Source organism: Puma concolor, chromosome D4 (assembly GCF_028749965.1).
Source record: "Puma concolor isolate L17-30 chromosome D4, mPumCon1.1.hap2, whole genome shotgun sequence".
NCBI lineage: Eukaryota > Metazoa > Chordata > Mammalia > Carnivora > Felidae > Puma > Puma concolor.
Genome location: NC_141679.1, coordinates 14,317,405 through 14,337,303, shown reverse-complemented (window position 1 = coordinate 14,337,303; position 19,899 = coordinate 14,317,405). Strand labels below are relative to the sequence as shown.

At 39.1% G+C, this 19,899-nt stretch overlaps 1 long non-coding RNA gene across 1 annotated transcript in view; it reads left to right on the top strand.

Moving 5' to 3' along the window:
• Window positions 1-16,178: 16,178 nt before the first annotated feature.
• LOC147574725 (uncharacterized) overlaps window positions 16,179-19,899 on the top strand; it is a 33,914-nt gene continuing 30,193 nt past the window's right edge. Inside the window, exon 1 of the long non-coding RNA XR_015243462.1 lies at window positions 16,179-16,444. This is a non-coding gene — a long non-coding RNA (uncharacterized LOC147574725). The remainder of the gene's footprint in view (window positions 16,445-19,899) is intronic.

Below are 19,899 nucleotides of genomic sequence, written 5' to 3'. Positions count from 1 at the left end.
CCCAGCTGTGCCTGTTTGCCTTCTTCCATGTTTCCCATCCCTTACCATCAAGTCGGGAAAAAATTACCATTCATCTTAATAGAGCATAGTTCTGTAGTTTTCTAAATTTTATCATCACTTCTTTTTCTGGAGAGAATTTTTTGCTTCTCAAGATTGTTATGAAGCCTGTACAATTCCTATTTTTGTACAACATAGACACCAGAGTGTAGCTAAGTGTTTTCTTTGATTACCTGTTAAATTTAAAATATTGATCATACCAATTCAGTATTCATTCATTCATTCAACAACTGTTTATTTAGTCATGTAGAACCCTGTGCCAGATAAAGATGGAAGTCAACCATGTCCTCATAGACTTCATGGTGTATGTAACCAAGGACACAGACACCTTATTGCACAAGTATTGCTATTTGGATAAGGGCTGAAGGATATTTGTAGCTTATATATAATAGGTAAAAGGTACTCTTGGGAGGGGAACATGGTGGGAAGGGCAAGGAAGAATTTGACAAAGTAGTGATCTTTGATCTGAGCTTTAAGGATGACTAAGAAATGACTAAACTTGGTGGCCAAGGGAAATCCTTGCTGCCTGAAGGGAACAGTATATGGAAGCCTAAAGAAAGGATAGTGCATGTAAAATGTAAAAAGACTGCCCAGAGGTCAAGGGGAATGGATGGCATAAAGATGAGGCTGGCAAATTAGTTAGAGGCACAATCATACATGGTATCATGGGCCCTGATCATTATCCTAGACACAATAGAAAGCCATTGATAGGATTATGAAATTGGATTTGTCAGGAGTTTATAGATGAAAAAAAAAACCTGGGTATTTTTAGTTTGCCAAAAATAGCATGTGAGCCGGTTATAATTGGCTGTAATCTTAGGATGCTGAAAAATCCATCATGGGAAGATAATCTCATACAAAATGCCAATCAGGCCACATCTGTAAATATTAATTTCATTTCAGGATCCAGTGAAAGGATATTCACAAACTAGTGCAAATTCTGGAATGTTTTACCAAGTTGGAAAGAGTCCCACAAACTAAAGCGCAAACCATGTAACTAAGGAATGATCGCTATGTTCAAGTATTTGAGAGACATGTATAATTGATTCTTTTTGACTCAAGAGTAGAACTAGGTAAAAACTGCAAAATGGCAGGTTAGAGCTCAGTATAAGAAAGAACTGTATGGTTATTTGTCCATGAGGGAAAGGGATTGCCTCCGAAGGTCAATGAGGATCTTCCCAAAGGAACAGAGCAGAAGCCGAATGACGTCTGTCACAGTGCTGCAGAAGAAATTCCAGATTTACATGTGAAGCTGAACTAGATGGACCATGGAATGTCCCCTTTAATTAAAGATTTTATATTCCATTTCTCTTTCTCCTACCTTCTCAGTATTGCCCACTCTGTGATATCCGGAAGACAGCATCCTGTAGAAGAATTGACAATCAGATCTGGGTTCTCTTCTCAACTGATACCAATTGGATCTGTGCCCTTGCCAAGTTACTTCTTTGAACCACTAGAAGTTTCCTCACTAGAAATGAAGAGATGGAACTGATTGATTGATGTAATCCCTTAAGATTTCTGATATAATGAAAACTTCAACCCCGTTCATCTGTAATGACCCCTCTAAAAAATTTTAACCTGTAGCCTCAGAGAATTCAGTTTGATATTTGGCTTGGTGCATACCAATGTGGTACAATCTGGATGATAACACTAATCCTGGGGAAATGGTCAGCAGTGTACCTAAATCCTGCCAGGTAATATGTACTTGAGTACATAAAGCAGATCAAGAACTTTAATAAGTTGGTTTATCATCTATACACTTTTCCAGACTTCTAACTTAAATTTACCAGTTCTATATCCTACCTGAGAATATATTGCAGTTTTTCTTGGTGATATCTATAAATATATAGGTATTGCTCACTTTACAAATGCTTGAACAAAGAAAATGTTTTAAATTGTAAACTGACATCTATTGTCCTATAAACAATGTTCTTGGTGCATTTAGATATTCTATGTGACAAAAACAACTTTTCAAGAACAAATTATGGAAAGCCAGATGAACTCATAAAAACTAGATGTGAAGTAGCTTAATCCCTTCATTTTACAGACAAAGAAGCAAACCCAAAGAACAGAAGTAACTTTGCCAAAATCTACAATGTAATTGTCATTAGTTGTACTGCTTATCTTCTCTTCATCAAATTTATCTGCACTAATGTACCAGTGAACCTTTTGAATTATATTATTTAAGTTGGTAGCTTGTGCCTTTCACATTTGTCAAATTAATGATTTGTATATCTTAAGTATTTTAACACTAATTCATTTCACTAGGCTCAGTAACAGCTATTTGGTTGTGTTACAACCTAATGAAGATGGTAGCTTTGGTCACAGGAATAAACAGGTATTTACTATAAGCAGCACATTTACTACAAAGTATAGCATTGAGGAGAAGCAGTTACATTGAAAAAAGCATTAAAGCAGTTATTACAGATCGGTGATGGGTGGGCTTTTATTTTTTGCTTTAATTTTAAAACAGGCATTATATTCAAATACTGTGGTAGCATGCTGCATTCTAATGATGGTAAACATGCCAAATGCCCAGTAACCAAAAAACTATGCATTTGATACTTGAAATGGTGTTGTGAGTTACAATATGCAGAAAGGAGAGAGAAGACATTTGTCTACTACATTGCTAATAGATTGTGCATCTGACTCAATAGTTGAGTAATGCTAAGGAAGGAAGCCTGGGAATGACCCACTAGACCTGAGTTTAAAAAAAAAAAAAAAAAAAAAACAGGAAGTAAAGCCTAGAGTCTTTATAAATGTCCGTGAACTAAAAGCTGTTAAACTGGTTCTTTCATTAGAAACCAGATGGACTTGAAATAATTTTACTCCTCTTTATCTTGTAGGCCATGTACTAAATTTGCATAACACAATTATAGTGCTTCTAGAAAAATGTTTCAATAGTGTGTGTGCCTTAAATGAAACCCTTATATTAGAAAAAATAAAATCATGGGGAAATGCTGTTTTTAAATTATTGATGGTGTTTGTATTTACTGATAAAATGCAAATGTCTCCAATTGTCCTAGATTAATTCAGGATTGAGGGTTTGGGGATTTTATCCCCCCCCCTCAAAATTGCTACCTACAGCAGTATATTGAAATGAGGAGGTAAGGGTAGCCGGTAGGTTTATGGATATAGGAGTATCTGAATTTTAAATTTTCAAATGTACCTGCTCTATTCCAAATTATCCAAAGTATGGTGGATTCATGGACTATAAATCAAGACATTCAATTACCATTTTACATTATAAATCTTAGATGAAATGTGGGTTTGTAAATACATTCAAATTTAAAACTGGCAAAGTCAGAGGTCATATAGATTGCTTCACCAAAGTTAAAGATTTTGTTTTGTTTTTAAGTCTGGGCTTCTGAAATCAGGATCCCATGATAAACCAAAGAAAAGTAACTCCAAATAAGGTTTTGGGCTGGCTGTCAGAGCAGCAAATAAAAGGATTCCTTGCATTTGGATGATGTTTTCTGGGGGGTGGGAGATGGTGCTTTGCAGGGAATATAACAAACTGAATAGTATCTGAAACATCTCCATGAGTACCAAGTCTAGTAACAAGTATTTTCTAAGCAATGTCTTCATTTTACATCAGTTAATGTTACACAATGCATTGTTAACAACTGTTACTTTACCATCTGTGGTCATTTCCTCAGCTCATTACAGCTTTGCTGGCATTCACCTCATTTGTGCTGTTGTTGGCACTTACACATATATTACACTTCCAAATGTTATAGGCCCAGTAATAGGTTACAGTTGACCCTTGAACAAGACAACCATGAACTGCACAAGTCCATTTTTTGCAGATTTGTCTCAATGAATAGAGTACCTTATTTTCCTTATGATTTAAAAAAAAATTTTTTTTAGTGTTTATTTTTAAGAGAAAGCACAGGCAGGTGAGGGGCAGAGAGAAAGGGACAGAGGATCCAAAGTGGGCGCTATGCTGACAGCAGAGGACCCCCACCCACATAGGGCTAGAACTCATGAACCACGAGATATGACCTGAGCCAAAGTCAGGTGCTTAACCAACAGCCACACAGGAGCCCCTATTTTCCTTATGATTTTCTTAACCTTTTCATTTCCAGCTTACTTTATTGTAAATATACAGTACATATACAAAATATATGTTAATCACCTATTTTATTTGTAAGTCTTCTCAGGCTGTCAGTTCAGTTTTTAGAGAATCAAAAGTTCTACGTGGATTTTTTACTGTGTAGGGAGATAGTGCCTGGTGTGGTATATGGGTCAGCTATATATACATATTTTATGAAATTGCTGTTTAACTTATTTAAGAATATAAATGAGAAGAATATGCATTTATAGTTAACCAGTGTTCTCTGGTCTTGTGAATTTGTGTTACTGTCTGAGATTACTTTCTTATAGTCTGAGGAATTTCCTACAATATTTCTTGTAAGATGAGTTGGCTAGCAATGAATTCTTTCAATTTCTGTTTATCTGGGAAAGTCCGTATTTAACATTCATTTTAAGATAGGTTTGTTGGATATTGGATTCTTGGTTAACAGTATTTTCTCTGAGCACTTTGAATGTTTTCCCACTGCCTTCTGGCTTCCATTGTGCCTGCTGACAGGTCAGCTGAAAACTGGATTCCCTTGTAAGTGATGCTTTGTTTTTCTCCAGCTTTTTCCAAGATATTTTCCTCGTCTTGGACTATCAGCCTTTTTATTCTGAAAGGTCTATCTGTGGGTCTCTTCCTTGGGCTTCGTGGGTGTGTAGGTTATTGTTTTTCAATAAATTTGGGAAGTTTCTTGCCATATTTCAAACATTTTCATCTTTTTCTCCTGGTATCCTCAGTTCAAGGGCAGCAAGGATTACGAAATTAGTCATCTGCTCTTACATTAGTAGGCCGCAGCCTGCTCTACTTTTTGGGTTTCAATGTTTGCTTTCCAGTTTCCTCTGTTGTCCTTGCACACTGTGAACTGCCACCACTTGCTTCTGTGAGCTTATCTCCTCTGCTCTAACTTGATTATTCCTGTGTTTCTACTCAGATTATCTAGGAAACCAGATAACTGAACTACTTAAAGTGTGTCTCAGTTAAGAGCAACGTGACTGTGTTTTTGAAGCCCTGGAAGACCATGCTATGAGCTACTGCCTGAACCAAGAACCAAGGCTACCCCCACCCTGAGGTAAGAATTAGTTGCTACCTGCTCAAGAGATCGGGTTCTGTCCAGAAGATCTGCATTTCCCTAGAAAGCTGCTAGGAGCCTGCTTCACCTACCAGATTTACAGCCATTGTCTTCTATGATTCTTACTTTAAAAAGTCATGAAGTTCCAAGAAACAAAAACAACATACCATTTCCAATGTTGCCATTGAAACCGTGGCTTCTAAATGACAGCACCAATCTGAGTTACTTAAGAGGGGACATATGAAGTGGTACTATGCATAATCAGCCTTCAGCTTAGCATTAATAACCATCATTGACCAAGATGATGGATTTGAAAGTACTCCTCTTGAGAATCGTGAACATAGAAAGGTATGCAATTGGCAATATCAGGGAATAGGAAATAGAATTTAGAGTGACCCTGAAAATGAAGGAAAAGGCTAATCCATATTAGAAAGAAGCAGAATAGGAGGAGATAATGCAGTGTGCTTTAAGACTAATGAATCCTAGGGGCGCCTGGGTGGCGCAGTCGGTTAAGCGTCCGACTTCAGCCAGGTCACGATCTCGCGGTCCGTGAGTTCGAGCCCCGCGTCGGGCTCTGGGCTGATGGCTCAGAGCCTGGAGCCTGTTTCCGATTCTGTGTCTCCCTCTCTCTCTGCCCCTCCCCCGTTCATGCTCTGTCTCTCTCTGTCCCAAAAATAAATAAACGTTGAAAAAAAATTTTTTAAAAAAAAAGACTAATGAATCCTTCCAAATACCCACAATCAGGAGAAAGGCAGATAGATGCAAATACAGCCCAAACATCCTGTCAATTCAGAAATATTTTACAATTCATGAGATACCTAGAACACAATGTTAAAAAGAAAGAAAAAAAAAGCCTGGGTTAATAATTAATTTGAATATGAGTAAATAGTAGGGAAATGTCTTTTAAATGGTAGAAACAGGCTATAATGGTGGCAGTCTGACCAGGGGTCAGTCTTGACTCTTCAGCACTTATTAAGCTTTTATTTACATTGCATTTGGTCTCTGCATTTTTGTGCTTCAAAACTGAAGAGAAATAAGCAACAAATAATGATTAAATAATATAAAAAGACATGTCGTAATAAAGCCTAACAGTAGCCAGTGGCTACACCAGTCTTTCAGGTCCTTCCCATTGCTTCACAGAAAACATCTACATGAAGCCCCATTCCAAGGTGGAATGAAACACGAGATATTGGACTATGTACATTCTTAATGCTGCCAGTTCTAGGTAGTTCTATAAAGAGTGTCCTACAGAGCACTATAAAGAAAGAAGAACCTCAGAGACAGAAGCCTTTCACTTTACAGATTTGCCCTTCAAGACATTATATGCTATTTTATCTTAGATTGAGAAACTCTGAAGAGCAGAGAATGTGTCTTTCCCTATTTATACATCTTTACCCTTATCTTTCTTGGTAACTGAAACCTTCCTGACACTTGAATTAATATCAGGAGAAGAAAATGTTGTATTTTCTTTCATTGTGAGGTAGGACTTTCCCTCATAAGTCAGAACTGTGACTTTATATTTTCCTTTTGTATCTTTAAGTTATTAGAAGAAAAACCAGCAAATTAACAGTATAAGTGGGGTTGGAGGATGGGCAGCTTTTGAAATCTTAGACCTACTAATCAATGTCTTGGAGCTGAGGTTTCATTTTCAGTTCAAGGGTAATATTGACAGTATCCATTGTTGACCTTGGATGTTAACTATGAAGAAAATGATAATACTAAATGGAAATACTTTCAGTGCTCTAAAGGAATATAAAAATGTAAGGGGTTATTTGTGTTCTAAAAGTGGATGTGTGTATAGAAATGAAGATTAGGGAGGCCTGGGTGGCTCAGTTGCTTGAGTGTCCAACTCTTGATCTCAGCCCAGGTCTTGATCTTGGGGTTGTGAGTTCCAAGGCCTACTTAGGGCTCCATGCTGAGTGTGTGAGACCTACTTAAAAAAACAACAAAAAAAGATGGGACACCTGGGTGGCTCAGTTGGTCCAACTCTTGATTTCAGCTCAGGTCATGATCTCACAGTTATGAGTTCAAGCCCCACATCAGGCTCTGCTCTGACAATGTGGAACCTATTTGAGATTCTCTCTCTCCCTCTGTCTCTGTTTCTCCCCCTCGTATGTTCTCTCTCTCTCTCTCTCTCTCTCTCTCTCTCTCTCTCTCTTTCCAAATAAATAAATTAACTTAAAAAAAAAACAAAAAAGGAAGGAACAAATGAAGATAAGGCCATGAATTAACTTTCAGATACTTTTTAAGGAATTCTTATTGTTGATAATGTGCCAATTTACTGGCAGATTTGCAGAGAACTTGAGTCTGTGCAACTCTGTGATAAATGCTGGCCCATTTCTTCCTTTGGCCATATTTATGTGACTTGTTGAATCTAAAGCAACCAGAAGTTTCTATCTGACATGCCTTAAAGTGTTACTCAGTCCGGGAAGGCAGTAACAGCTGGATGAACCATAGCAAGTGCGAGCAAATGCACCTTTTGTCTTGTCCAACCCTGCCTGCCATGCTCCCATGACGCTTTGGCTCCAAATGTGTCCTATTGTCCCTAAACATACTGCCTTTGTGTTCTTAGTTTTGAGAGTTAAACTGGAAAGGATGGAGGCAGGACAAACAAATAACACTGGGACAACTGAAATGAAAAACCCCATAGTTTTAGAAAAGATTTAGTCTGTAGTGTCAAATCCCTAGTGCTCATTTTTACTAAAATTAAAATTTTAAATCCTGAATACATTTTTTCAATCATAGTGCTTCTCCACTGATAAAAGAATAATTTGTTAGAGGTTTGACATTTAACTTTTATTTTTATTTATTTATTTATTTATTTAACCTTTTTGTTTTTGTTTTGTTTTGTTTTTGAGAGCAAGGGAGACACAGAACTTGAAGCAGGCTCCAGGCTCTGAGCTGTCAGCACAGAACCCGACACAGGGCTCAAGCTCACAAACCACAAGATCATGACCTGAGCCAAGGTCGGATACTTAACCGACTGACCCAGGCATCCCTTGATGTTTAACTTTTAAAACGTAACTACTACCATGTTAATAAATAATAAGATTTAATCCTTTTTATTGAGAATTTCAAAATGTAAATCCTTTAATTTCTTAACGTAATACCATACAAAAATGTGGCCTACAAGGAACTATACCTTGACTGAGTTCTTGTCATAATCTGTGTTTTTCGTTTTCTCGTTATAATGTGTTGACAGCAGAGTCATTGCTTTAGCCAACCATCAATGGAAAATTCTTCAAAACAGCAATTCAACCAAGAAGAGATCATCTCATTAAAAGTGTGGTCCAAGCAGAGTTACCGTTCACTTAGCCACCCTGAAACACAAGCCAGTAAATACAAAACCTGCCTGTGACTGTCCTAGGATTCTCTCAGTACTCCCAGTGGCGGCTTCATTGAAATAAGCTCATTTTGCCAAAATTGGAGAAGGGGTAAGGAGGAACACTGGTTTAAACCACTTAATGAAAAAAATGTTCCTTCTGCATACTGTGACAAAATGTGTTTAAATGAACAAATTTAATTGACTTAAATTTCACCTATATGTGCTTTGTTGTTTTCTGATTACAACTAATATCTGCTTTGTATATTTTTAATGTTCCAATATGCTGTTTGAGCTTGTATAGTTCTGAGAAAAAGATGTTTAGATGTTCTCTATCACTCCCACCTCTTACAATTTCTGACTTGCATGCCTGCCCCCCCCCCCCCCCAAAAACGTTCTACAAATTCCCAAAATAAGGAAAATTGGAACTGGGAGGCTCAGTCGGTTAAGCGTCTGACTCTTGATTTCAGTTCATGGGTTCAAGCCCTATGTCGGATTCTCTCTCTCTCTCTCTCTCTGCCCCTCCCCACCTCATGTTCTCTCTCTCTCTCTCTCTCTCTCTCTCTCTCTCTCTCTCTCTCTTTCTCTCTCAAGATAAATAAATAAAGTTTAAATTTAAAAAAAGTTTTTTAGAGAAAAGGAGGGGCGCCTGGGTGGCTCAGTAGGTTGAGCATCTGACTTCAGCTCAGGTCATGATCTCACAGTTCGTGAGTTTGAGCCCCACATCAGGCTCTGTGCTGACAGCTCAGAGCCTGGAGCCTGCTTCAGATTGTCTCTCCCGCCTCGCTCACATTCTGTCTCTCTCTCTCTCTCTCTCTCAAAAATAAATCATTGAAAAAAATTTTTAATAAACTAAATATTTAAAAGGAGATAACTATACATCTTGCTTTTCTACCTGTGCAATGCTGCTTACATCAAAGACCCGTTTGATAATCCTTTGAAATGATAGATGTGAAAGGCCTCTTTAAATTGTAATGCTATATTTAATTCTAATGATTATTTTTTATTAGGAAAAAATGTATGGTGACCGTGTATAAAATATTTCATTGATGCTTCCAATGAGGTGCTGTTGGTGCCTCACATTCCCTCAGTCTTACGCTTCATGCACTCAGGCCCAGTTACCATCTGCCAGCATTTGTATTTCTTTCCTTAAGAGCCATCTCTTGCTCTCCGAGCCAGCTTTGCTGTCCAACCAGCTGGAAATATTACAGAATAACATTCATTGGGAGCAACCTTTAATCAAAGACTGATGAGCTTACACTCTAGCTTCCTTGCCTCCCAGGTGGTATAACTCAGAGCCATGTGTCCTACACAGTCTCCTACTAGTTTTCCCAGAGGGATTAAGGGGATTAAGCTCTAGTCACTCATTGTCCTAGCAGGCTTCACTTTATAGACTTTATTGGCTGTTTTTCCCCCATTTCACCTCCTCATTCCCCTCCTGAATAGCCTTCACCCCTCCAAATAAACTGCTTGCACTGAAAGTTTTGTCTTGGGATCTACTTCTACTTCTGGGAATTCCTAAAAGATACTGCCATTGCTTAAAACATTTGCAACTCCTAGAGTCACTGAATCCTAGAAGTTACCTACATACATGGAAGGAATGTTAGAAAAGTAGTACAATGGGCAGAGAAGGGACTTTGGAGGAAAAATTATTTAGATTTAAATGTCTTACTAGCTGTATGACTTTTGCAATCCTTTCTAAACCTCACAATCCTCATCTATAAGTAGTTGTCATGTAACACTTGTCCAGTCTACATTATGGGTCTTGACAAAGACTTAATTAGATAATACAGTTAAAAGAGTTGGATGGATGGATAGATCGATCTACCGATAGGTAGATAGAAATTCATACAAAAATTATTATTGTTGTAATTATTAATTGAGGAAAGCTTCAAGGCAACTGTTGAAATTAGGATAAATGAAGAAAGAAGGCATTTTAGGCCTGAGGCAGGTGGTTGGTTTTGGGAATAATGCTAATAGATCAGCTGGCCTTAAAACAAAAATCTTGTTTACAGAATGGAGAAAAATAATGTCTAGTACTTTATAGATTTTATGGTTTCTTCCTTGCCCAGCCTGAGGAGTAGGGTTCTATGTGACAGACCATGGAAACCATTTTGCTGTAGAAGAGGTACAGAAGGAAGAAAGAGAGGTTAGCAAGATTACACTAGACATTGCCTAGAAGACAGAAAGGCAGGGAAACCCTGGAGAGCAATGTGATTTCCTGGCTTCTTTTCTCGGTTTCACATCTCCATACACATCTGTGGGTTGGCTGTGGTTAAGCATAAGGCCTTATAGTTGCAGTCAATCTTTGCGGACCCTAGCAGAGCTAAAGATTGATCTAATGTTCTCATTGCACAACCTGTGGAATTTCTAATGACCTTCCAAGATTTCTGTGAAGTCCTGGAGGTTATGCTCTTTAGTGACCACCCTGACTCTGAAATGGCTTCTACAGAATCAATTCAGTCATCTATTGTCTTTCTTTTCCATGTACAAAGTCTCTGTTTTGTATCTTATTGACTCATAGATAGAACTCAGCCTTTCTCCTTAATTTACATACACGCACACGCACACATACCTCACACACACACAGTCCCATGAGGCGATTGTACATATGTTAGATTTTATTTAAGGTTTGGAGGGTACAGGGGCTTTGGAGCTTAAAAAATTTAATTCTGAATATTAGATACCCCTCTCTGTAAAAAGGAATTTTTTTTTGCCATGTTCAGCCTGTGTCTACCTTATTCTTGATTCATGCCCCCAAATTTCTAATCCCATCCAGGTGAAAACGTGATCACTCTTTTATTGCCCTTTCCCCAGTGAGCTCATGCCTCAGGGTCTTACCTTCTACCTCACAACAGAACCCCCTGGTATGTTTTTTAAAACTTAATTTTCCGAAACATGGCGGGCACCCCTCTGAATTCCCTTCAAGGGAATGTCCTGCAGGACCACAGACCTCAGATATCTTCCAGCCACCATGCCATTGTCTCCACTGTGGCATTCACATTGAGTCTGTGCTTTCCCCAAGCAGCTCCCAGCCAAGGACTATACACAGTGAGTCTACTGGAGTGATCATTCTTGCCTGACATGGGAGTCCTCCATGTGAGTCCCTGGAACTTTACTCAGGGACTCCCCATTGACCTGGCCAAGATTTTCTCAGCACTATGCTGCTTATCCTGCAAATTCCTCCTCCTGGTCTCCTCTTACCACCATCAGATCTTCACCATAACTGGAAGGTGCCTATTGCCTGTTCCTCCCCTCTCTGCTTTATCCTTCACATCTTTCTCCCCAGTAAATCTATTGCACATATAATTCCATCTGCTTCTTGGAAGACCTGAACCAAAATACTCCCTAAGAAGGACCATGATGCCAGCATGTAAGATCATCATTTTTCTGCACTCTGCTACACAGGTGTCATTATGGAATCTCTTTGCTGATAGTATTATATTATGAATTATGTCTATTTGTATTTAACAGGTATACGTTTCTCCATGACAACCAGATTCGACTTGGTGTAAGGCCTCATAATTAAAATCAAACAATAGTCAGTCTTCAGAACTCGCTTTTCTTTCCTAAGCTTAGCAAGGAAGTCCTGATTCTCAGTCTTGCTTTCTCAGTGGTTGCTTCAGAAATCACTTTTTGGTCCATTCAAAGGTTAGCAATTGTTCTAGAGACTCTACTCTGGTAGTGTCCCATTAATAGAAACTTTGTTGGAGCCCTGCAGCCAAGGTACTTAGTACCTGGCCCATATAGGCATCCCTGCAATCTTTCCCGTATGCAACCCATAAACTGAGTTTTCTGAACCTTACAACCTGCAGTTTTTCTCCCAGTGTTTAGAAATAGATCCATCTTCTAAAATGGGATTATTCTCTTCTACGTATGAAGTCCTCTTCCTTAATTTTTTCCTTAATGAATCCTTTGAAAACAAATATCTACATAGCTGTCCTCAGGGATAAGCTCATCAGTGACACAAAGACTTGTTTATTCTTTTGGGACCAGAGGGTACTGGTGGATAACTTTTGGTCAAAGTCTGAGAAAACAAGACAGTGAATTCACAGGAAGTTACTTTGCCCTGTCAAATTCTTAATAAATCAACCTGCTACATACTTTTTCTCTGTTTTATCTCCCTGATGGTGGACATTTACAGCAAGCAAGAAAGAAAGGGAGGGAGGAAGGAAAGGAGAAATAAAAGAAAAAAGAAAAGAAAAATCTGATAGTATCATAGCTTTGAGTCCCATGAAGCCCCTCCTGGTCCAAATCCCTTTTTCTAACAACCACCTGGTAGGTGTTTGTTCTTAGCATTTGTGCCACATTTGGGCAGCAGTAGAATTCGTAAACAATAGAGACTGTTACATCCAAAAGAGACCTTGGATGTTAAGTAATTCATTGCTTCCAACTTTACAGATGAACAAATGCTGATCCATAGTGATCAGGTGTCGGTCCGAGAACATACGGTCAATGTTATGGCGACAAACCGCTTTAAGTCTCCTAGCTCAAAGGTGTAGAGATATAAGCAGAAAGGACAGAGTTACGCAGAATTAGTTTTGTTTTTTGTTCTCTAGGAAAATTTGGACGTTACTTATGTAACTGGCATCTTTTTTTTCCATCTTTAAACTTTGCATTTTAATAAATATCGAGTTGGGGCGCCTGGGTGGCACAGTCGGTTAAGCGTCCGACTTCAGCCAGGTCACGATCTCGCGGTCCGTGAGTTCGAGCCCCGCGTCGGGCTCTGGGCTGATGGCTCAGAGCCTGGAGCCTGTTTCCGATTCTGTGTCTCCCTCTCTCTCTGCCCCTCCCGCGTTCATGCTCTGTCTCTCTCTGTCCCAAAAAATAAATAAATGTTGAAAAAAAAAATTAAAAAAAAATAAATATCGAGTTGTTTGGAGGATAAAATAAATTGAAAATTGTGATGACAGTGGTGTGCCGGTAAAAGCTTAATAATCAGCTCTTGGAATTGATGGAGGAACCATGATTTGGGTCATTTGATAATGTTCAGAGCATAAATATTCCCCCTGTTGTCAATTTCAAGCTTCCAGCAGTTTAAGAAATGGTTGGCAAGATTCCTGAACACTTAACAATCGCCTCTCACAAGCACATGTGAGCTGGCACAGACTGGCTCCAGCACACCACTGAATATAAAACACTTGGCATGGAGTAGATACTCAATAAATAGTAGTTGCCCTCTCATCTTCACAAGCCACAGGTTCTTTTTACCATGCCATGTAACTATTGTTTCATGAACACTCTCTCTTTGACCTTCCCAAGAAATGAGTTACTGTTGTAATAATCTATGTAAATAAAATGGACTCTCTGAAGTGAAAAGGGCTGCACAACATCTCACTACTTTTGAGGGTGTATTAGAACTGCTCTTTCTAACAATAGACAATGTATGAAGTGCCCAGAATTCACCTTGCAGGATTCTTGTGACTTCCCAAAGAGATAGGTTAACATTGCACAGACCAGATGAAACAGATCAATGTAAAGCCCATAGAGCAAAGGAGAAATAGTGACTTTAGGTAAGACATTTTCAAATAAAATTATTTTAAATAAGATGCTTTGAATTGGGGGTTAAACGTCTGTCTCTTTATTTAGGTTTAGGTCATGATCTCACAATTTGTGGGATCGAGCCCCATGTCCCCACTGACAGCAGGCAACCTGCTTGGGAATGCCTCTCTCCCTCTCTCTCTGCCCCTCCCTTGCTCATACTCTTGCTCTTAAAAAAAGGGGGGGCCTTAAATTGTAATAAAGCTCTTTTTCACGTGAGTAATTGTATATATATATAGCATAGTCCAGGATGAGTAGAAGTGGCACATTTATGTACTGTTTCTTAATGACTTCTCCTGAACAATTCCACATAGGGCAGCTATCCTATTTGTTTGCTTGCTTTAAAGATGCACTACAGAGTTTCATTTCTAGTCAAGAAGGACTAACTGGTTTAGAATTGTCCTTCCATTGTAAACAACTAGAAAATTGGACAACATTTATGAAACAGCTGTTTTCAGATATTGGGACCACAGTTCAAAATTGTGATTCCTGAGATTAGAGAAATGATTGAATTGAGCCCCACAATTTTTCTGGTTTTCTTCCTCCAGTAGGGTTGCCAGAGAGAATACAAGGTATCTAGTGAAATTTTAATTTCAGATACATAATGAATAATTTTTAGCATAAGTATATATAAAAATGCAATATTGGGATTTTGTTAAATCCAGTAAACCTACTGGAAGCAATTTTTAAGCTGTAATAAAGGAAGAAACTCATATGGAATGTGCTAATTTCTATAGGATGAGGAAACAAGTTCTATGGGGAGGCTGCAGTGGCTGGAATTTGCAGGGCAGAATACTATTAGGGAACAAGATGCATAGGAAAAGAGCCCCAGAAATGTTTCCAAGGGTCCTCTTGGGCTCTTGACTGAATATTACCCTATTCTGTGTGTGCACAGAGTGAAATTCCACAAAGCCAGGCAAAAAGGAAGGAAGGAAGGAAGGAAGGAAGGAAGGAAGGAAGGAAGGAAGGAAAGAAGGAAGGAAAGAAGGAAGGAAAGAAGGAAAGAAGAAAAGGGAAGGGAATGGGGGAGGAAAGACAGACAGACTTGACGAGTTCACACAGACTTGAGGATATTTGAATTCCATTCATCTGACCCAGATGGACTTCTTTGGATATTTGGGGTCATTAAGAGATCTGAGAAGGATCTAGTAGAAGGGCTAATTGGCCCTATAACAAAGGCAACACTGCACTCACTATAGCAAAGCTTTAAACCAAACCTCAACAGAATCAAGGTGACTCTGCAGTTCTTGCAATTCCTGTGATCAAACGGGGCATGGATGGGGAGAGAAAAACATTGGGGAAATGCTAACTGGCAGAACTCACTTGGATATGAAAAGAATGGAGAGAAAAAAAGGAGAAGAAGAAGAAGAAGAAATAGATGAAGAGGATAGTTTTGATTCTTGGGGGAGGGAAGGATAACAAATTGATATGTTCTTATTACGAGAATTTCTAGTTGGGCCATTATACTGGCTGGAGAAGGGAAGGGTGAGGTCTGACAACATCTATGCAAAGATTTATTTAGATTTTTTGACTGTTCACCAGGCTTCCAGTTGAAAGTATTTAGCAGTATTCTGGATACTAAATAGGGTCACATGATAAAGGAATTTATTTCTATGGTTTGGGAGTGAAAAATTAAAGAACCATTATCCAAAGAATTAGAACACCCAATGAAAGCTCTGATTCCTGAGACTATCAGACGAAAGTTGATAATAGACTCAATATGCCCAGAAATACAACAAATGGCATGTTGTCTTTGTTTGTAATTGCTTGTTAAAGCATTTTTTCTAATAGTTAATTTAAAATCCTTGTCCGGTAATTCCAACATCTGTATAATCTTGGTATGGTATGCATTGATTATGTCCTCATTTAAGGTGGAATTTTTCTGGGGGCACCTGGGTGGCTCAGTCAGTTAAGCATCTGACTTCGGCTCAGGTCATGAATGATCTCACAGCTCATGAGTTCGAGCCCCGTGTCGGGCTCTGTGCTGACAGCTCAGAGCCTGGAGCCTGCTTCTGCTTCTGTGCCTCCCTCTCTCTCTGCCCCAACCCACTCGCATTCTGTCTGTGTCTCTCTCAAAAATAAATACACATTAAAAAAAATTTTTTTTTAATAAAAAATTTAAAAAGGTGGAATTTTTCTGGTTCCTGATCTAAGTGATTTTCAATTGTATCTTGGACATTTTTCGTATTATGTTATGAGATCCTGGATCATATTGCAATCCTCTGTTTTAGCAGGCGTCCTGTGACACCACAGCAGTGGAAGAAGGGTGGTGATGCTTTATCACTGGCAGGTGGTGTAGAAGTTCAGATTCCCCACTTGGCCTCCACTGAACCTTGAGATTGGAAGCAGAAGAGCATCTCGCTGTTGCTGGGTGCAGGTAGGAGCTCAGGGCCCCCACTAAGCCTCTGCTGACACCGCAGGGGGGCAGGGATGCCTAGTTACCACTGGCATGTGGTAAAAGTCTGCGCCTCCCTCTCCTCCCCCTCTAACACCACCTTGGCAGGGAGGGGTGCCTCATTACCACTGGGCAGGGCTGGGGTTCCTGGCTTCCCTAGTGGTCTTTGCTGACAACCTGGGGCAGAGGTAGGGTGGTCTCATTACTGCTAGGTGTGGATAAAAGTTCTGACTCCCCAGTTGGCCTCCTTGACACCACCCAGGCGGAGGACAGAGAAGTGTCTTGATATAGTTGGGAAAGGGCATAAGTCTAGGCTCTTTACTCACATTTTTTTCCATGTGTTTGGCTGGAGTAGAGCAGTTACTGTCCGAAAGTTAATCTGTTTCACTAGGCTGCCATTCTCCTTGTCTTTTAGCTAGAGGGAGCTGACTTTTCTTGCTGCTTTTTTTGTCTGTGACTAGTGGCTTCTCCAGCACCCAGGGTGGGCTTCAGGAGTCAGAAAGAAAACCCTGTCACCATGCTTCTTGGGTCCTGAAATCCCTAGCAGGCCTGCCTTCTCTCCACCTTTTATAATCTTCTTATGTCTGTTTTATATGCAATGTCCGGGGTCTCTAGCTGTACTTAGCCAGAGGATTAGGGAGGTATGTGTCTACTCCATCTTGTCCCAGAACTGGAAATTCAATTTCAGATACCTGTGGTTCTGCTCTCACTGCCTTGGTACTGCAAGGCGATGGTTCCACATAGGAAAATGGACATTCAAGCCTATATGCCTTTCACTGCTAACACTCACCACCCCTAAGTTTTAGTCCATCTAGTTGGATGTAAAGGGTTTTAGCTCCACACCTGACACAATATAGTGTATCCCCTCCAGTGTCAGTGCAGCAGGGGCAAGTAAGATAGTTCTTGTGCCAGAGATGCAAATCTCCCAGATGTTAGGTGGTTTGCCCCTGGCTTGGGAAATACGCTTCTTCAGAGAACATACCTGCTAAGACAAGACTTCTCCTCTATCATGGAGGCTCATCTGCTTTCACGGCATTTTAGAGCTTAATTGACTCTGTCTCTTGTGGATAAATTCTGTACTGGGTTAAGAGAAGGAACTGTCACTTTTATATATTTCAAACGTGCTCTCCAAAAACAGACACAAGCACTTCAAGGCTTTAAATCCTTTCTGCTGGCACACATTTCAAATAGCCATTGGAGCTGCCACTTAAGGAAATGCAGTTTGTACATGGCACAGAGGCTCCCGACCCAATGGGACAAAAAGGAGCTGAGATCCAGCCCAGGCTCTGCTTGCCAAATCGTGTACCCACAGGGCTGCATCACCCAGAGGGGGTGCCTTTTTCAAATTTGCACAAAGGCTCCCTATAAGCAATCAGCTGGTCTCTGAACCTAACAATAGCAGTATTGCAGCATCTCAAAAGAAATACTCTCTTGTATTCCATAAACTCATTATACTTGAATATTCAATTGATACTCATACATAATTTATATCATCACTTCAAAATAATTTATTTTCAGATTTTCAGGCCTATTAAAATGAGCTCTGAATCATCCGGGGTAGATAGAGCACATTGCAAATTTTGGCCAAGGTCAAATTGGCTTTTTAAAAGGAATTTCCATCATTATCCCCCTGAGACTGCACCTTCCCATTAGTAACGTTTGTTAATTACCAGGTGCTGGGCAGATAAGTTAGGCTTCTTGATATGCACAATCTTCTGTCCCTTCGCTGTAACAAAAACCTTCCCCTGCTGCCCTACTGTGTGACAGATCAGTATGTCCTTTCAGGCAATTCAAAATTCTTGCCATCTTGGAATGGCCACATCACTGATGAAGTCTGGGTACCGAAGGTTACAACAGGTCACTAAGCAGTTATGAGAAAAGGCCTATAACTCATCTCCTTAGTGAGCTAGTGGCCACTTAGTGGATACATCTCTTCTCAGAATTAAAGCTTTAAATTCCTTGGATCAAATAGACTTTATAAAATAAGCCATTGGTCCTGGTCTTACTATAAACTACATGGTGATTTGGGTGTAAACATTTGGCTCACATCAAGACAAATAACAAAAAAACACCAAGGTATATCCTGGTTTCTTCCTTTTTTTTTTTTTTTTTAATTCCAGTATAATTAATATATAGTGTTATATTAGTTTTAGGTGTACAATATAGTTGATTCAACAATTACTCCGTGTTCATCACAAGAGGTGTATTCTTTTTGTTTTTTAGTTTGTTTAATTTTCTTTTCTTTCTTTTTAATGTTTATTCATTTTGAGAGAAAGAGAGAGGGGAAGGGAAGGAGAGAATCCCAAGCAGGCTCCACACTATTAGTGCAGAGCTTGATACAGGGCTCAAACTCACAAACCATGAGATCATGACCTGAGTCAAAGTCGGACATTTAACCCACTGAGCCACCCAGGTGTCCCACAATAAGTCACCTATTTCACCCATCCCCCCACCCACCTCCCTTCTGGTGACCACCAGTTTAGTTTGTTCTATGTGTTTAAGAGTCTGGTTTTTTATTTGTCTCTTTTAATTTGCTCATTTGTTTCTTAAATTCCACATATGAGTGAAATCATATGGTATTTGTCTTTCTCTGGCTTATTTCATTTAGCGTAATATACTCTACTTTCATCCACGTTGTTGCACATGGGAAGCTTTTTATTTTGATGTGGTCCCAATAGTTTATTTTTGCCTTTGTTTCCCTTGCTTTGGGAGACATATCTAGAAAAATATTGCTATGGCCAATGTCAGAGAAACTACTACCTGTTTTGTAGGATTTTTGTGGTTTCTGGTCTCACATTTAGGTCTTTAATCCATTTTTAGTTTATTTTGTATATGGATTAAGAAAGTGGCCTAATTTCATTTTTTTGTATGCATACCCTGGTTTCTTAATTACCGTTTATTTCTCGACTTCCCCAAATATTAAGTAATATTTTTAAAAATACTAATATTTTCTCTCAACGCTACTGTACCACAGGGTTCATATCTACTGGGTGAGGAGTTTTAGCTAGCTAAAATACTCTAATTTGTATATGTCCCAAACAAGTACAGTTTAATTGAATGATGTCCTTTTTTCCCCACGTTTTTCTTTTAAACATTTACTATCATTTTCCTAATACATTTAAAACTTTTTCCTCCTTCGTGTGGAAATTGGTTTCCCATCTACTAAACTCTCCTTTTTCAAATGTACTCATTTCTAACAGGAAAAGCAGGAGTTTTTAAATAGCCATGACCTTTTTGCAAAACACTATTATGCCACGAGGAAGACTTTGAAAATCCATGGCAAAGAAAAATAAAATCAGTTTTGGAAAGTTGCTATAAGTTTTCTTTATTTATTTTTAATTTTATTTATTTATTTTGAGAGAGAGCACACATGCACAAGGGGTGGAGAGAGGCAGGGGGAGAGGGAGAGAGTTGTCCTATAACTCTATATCAAATAG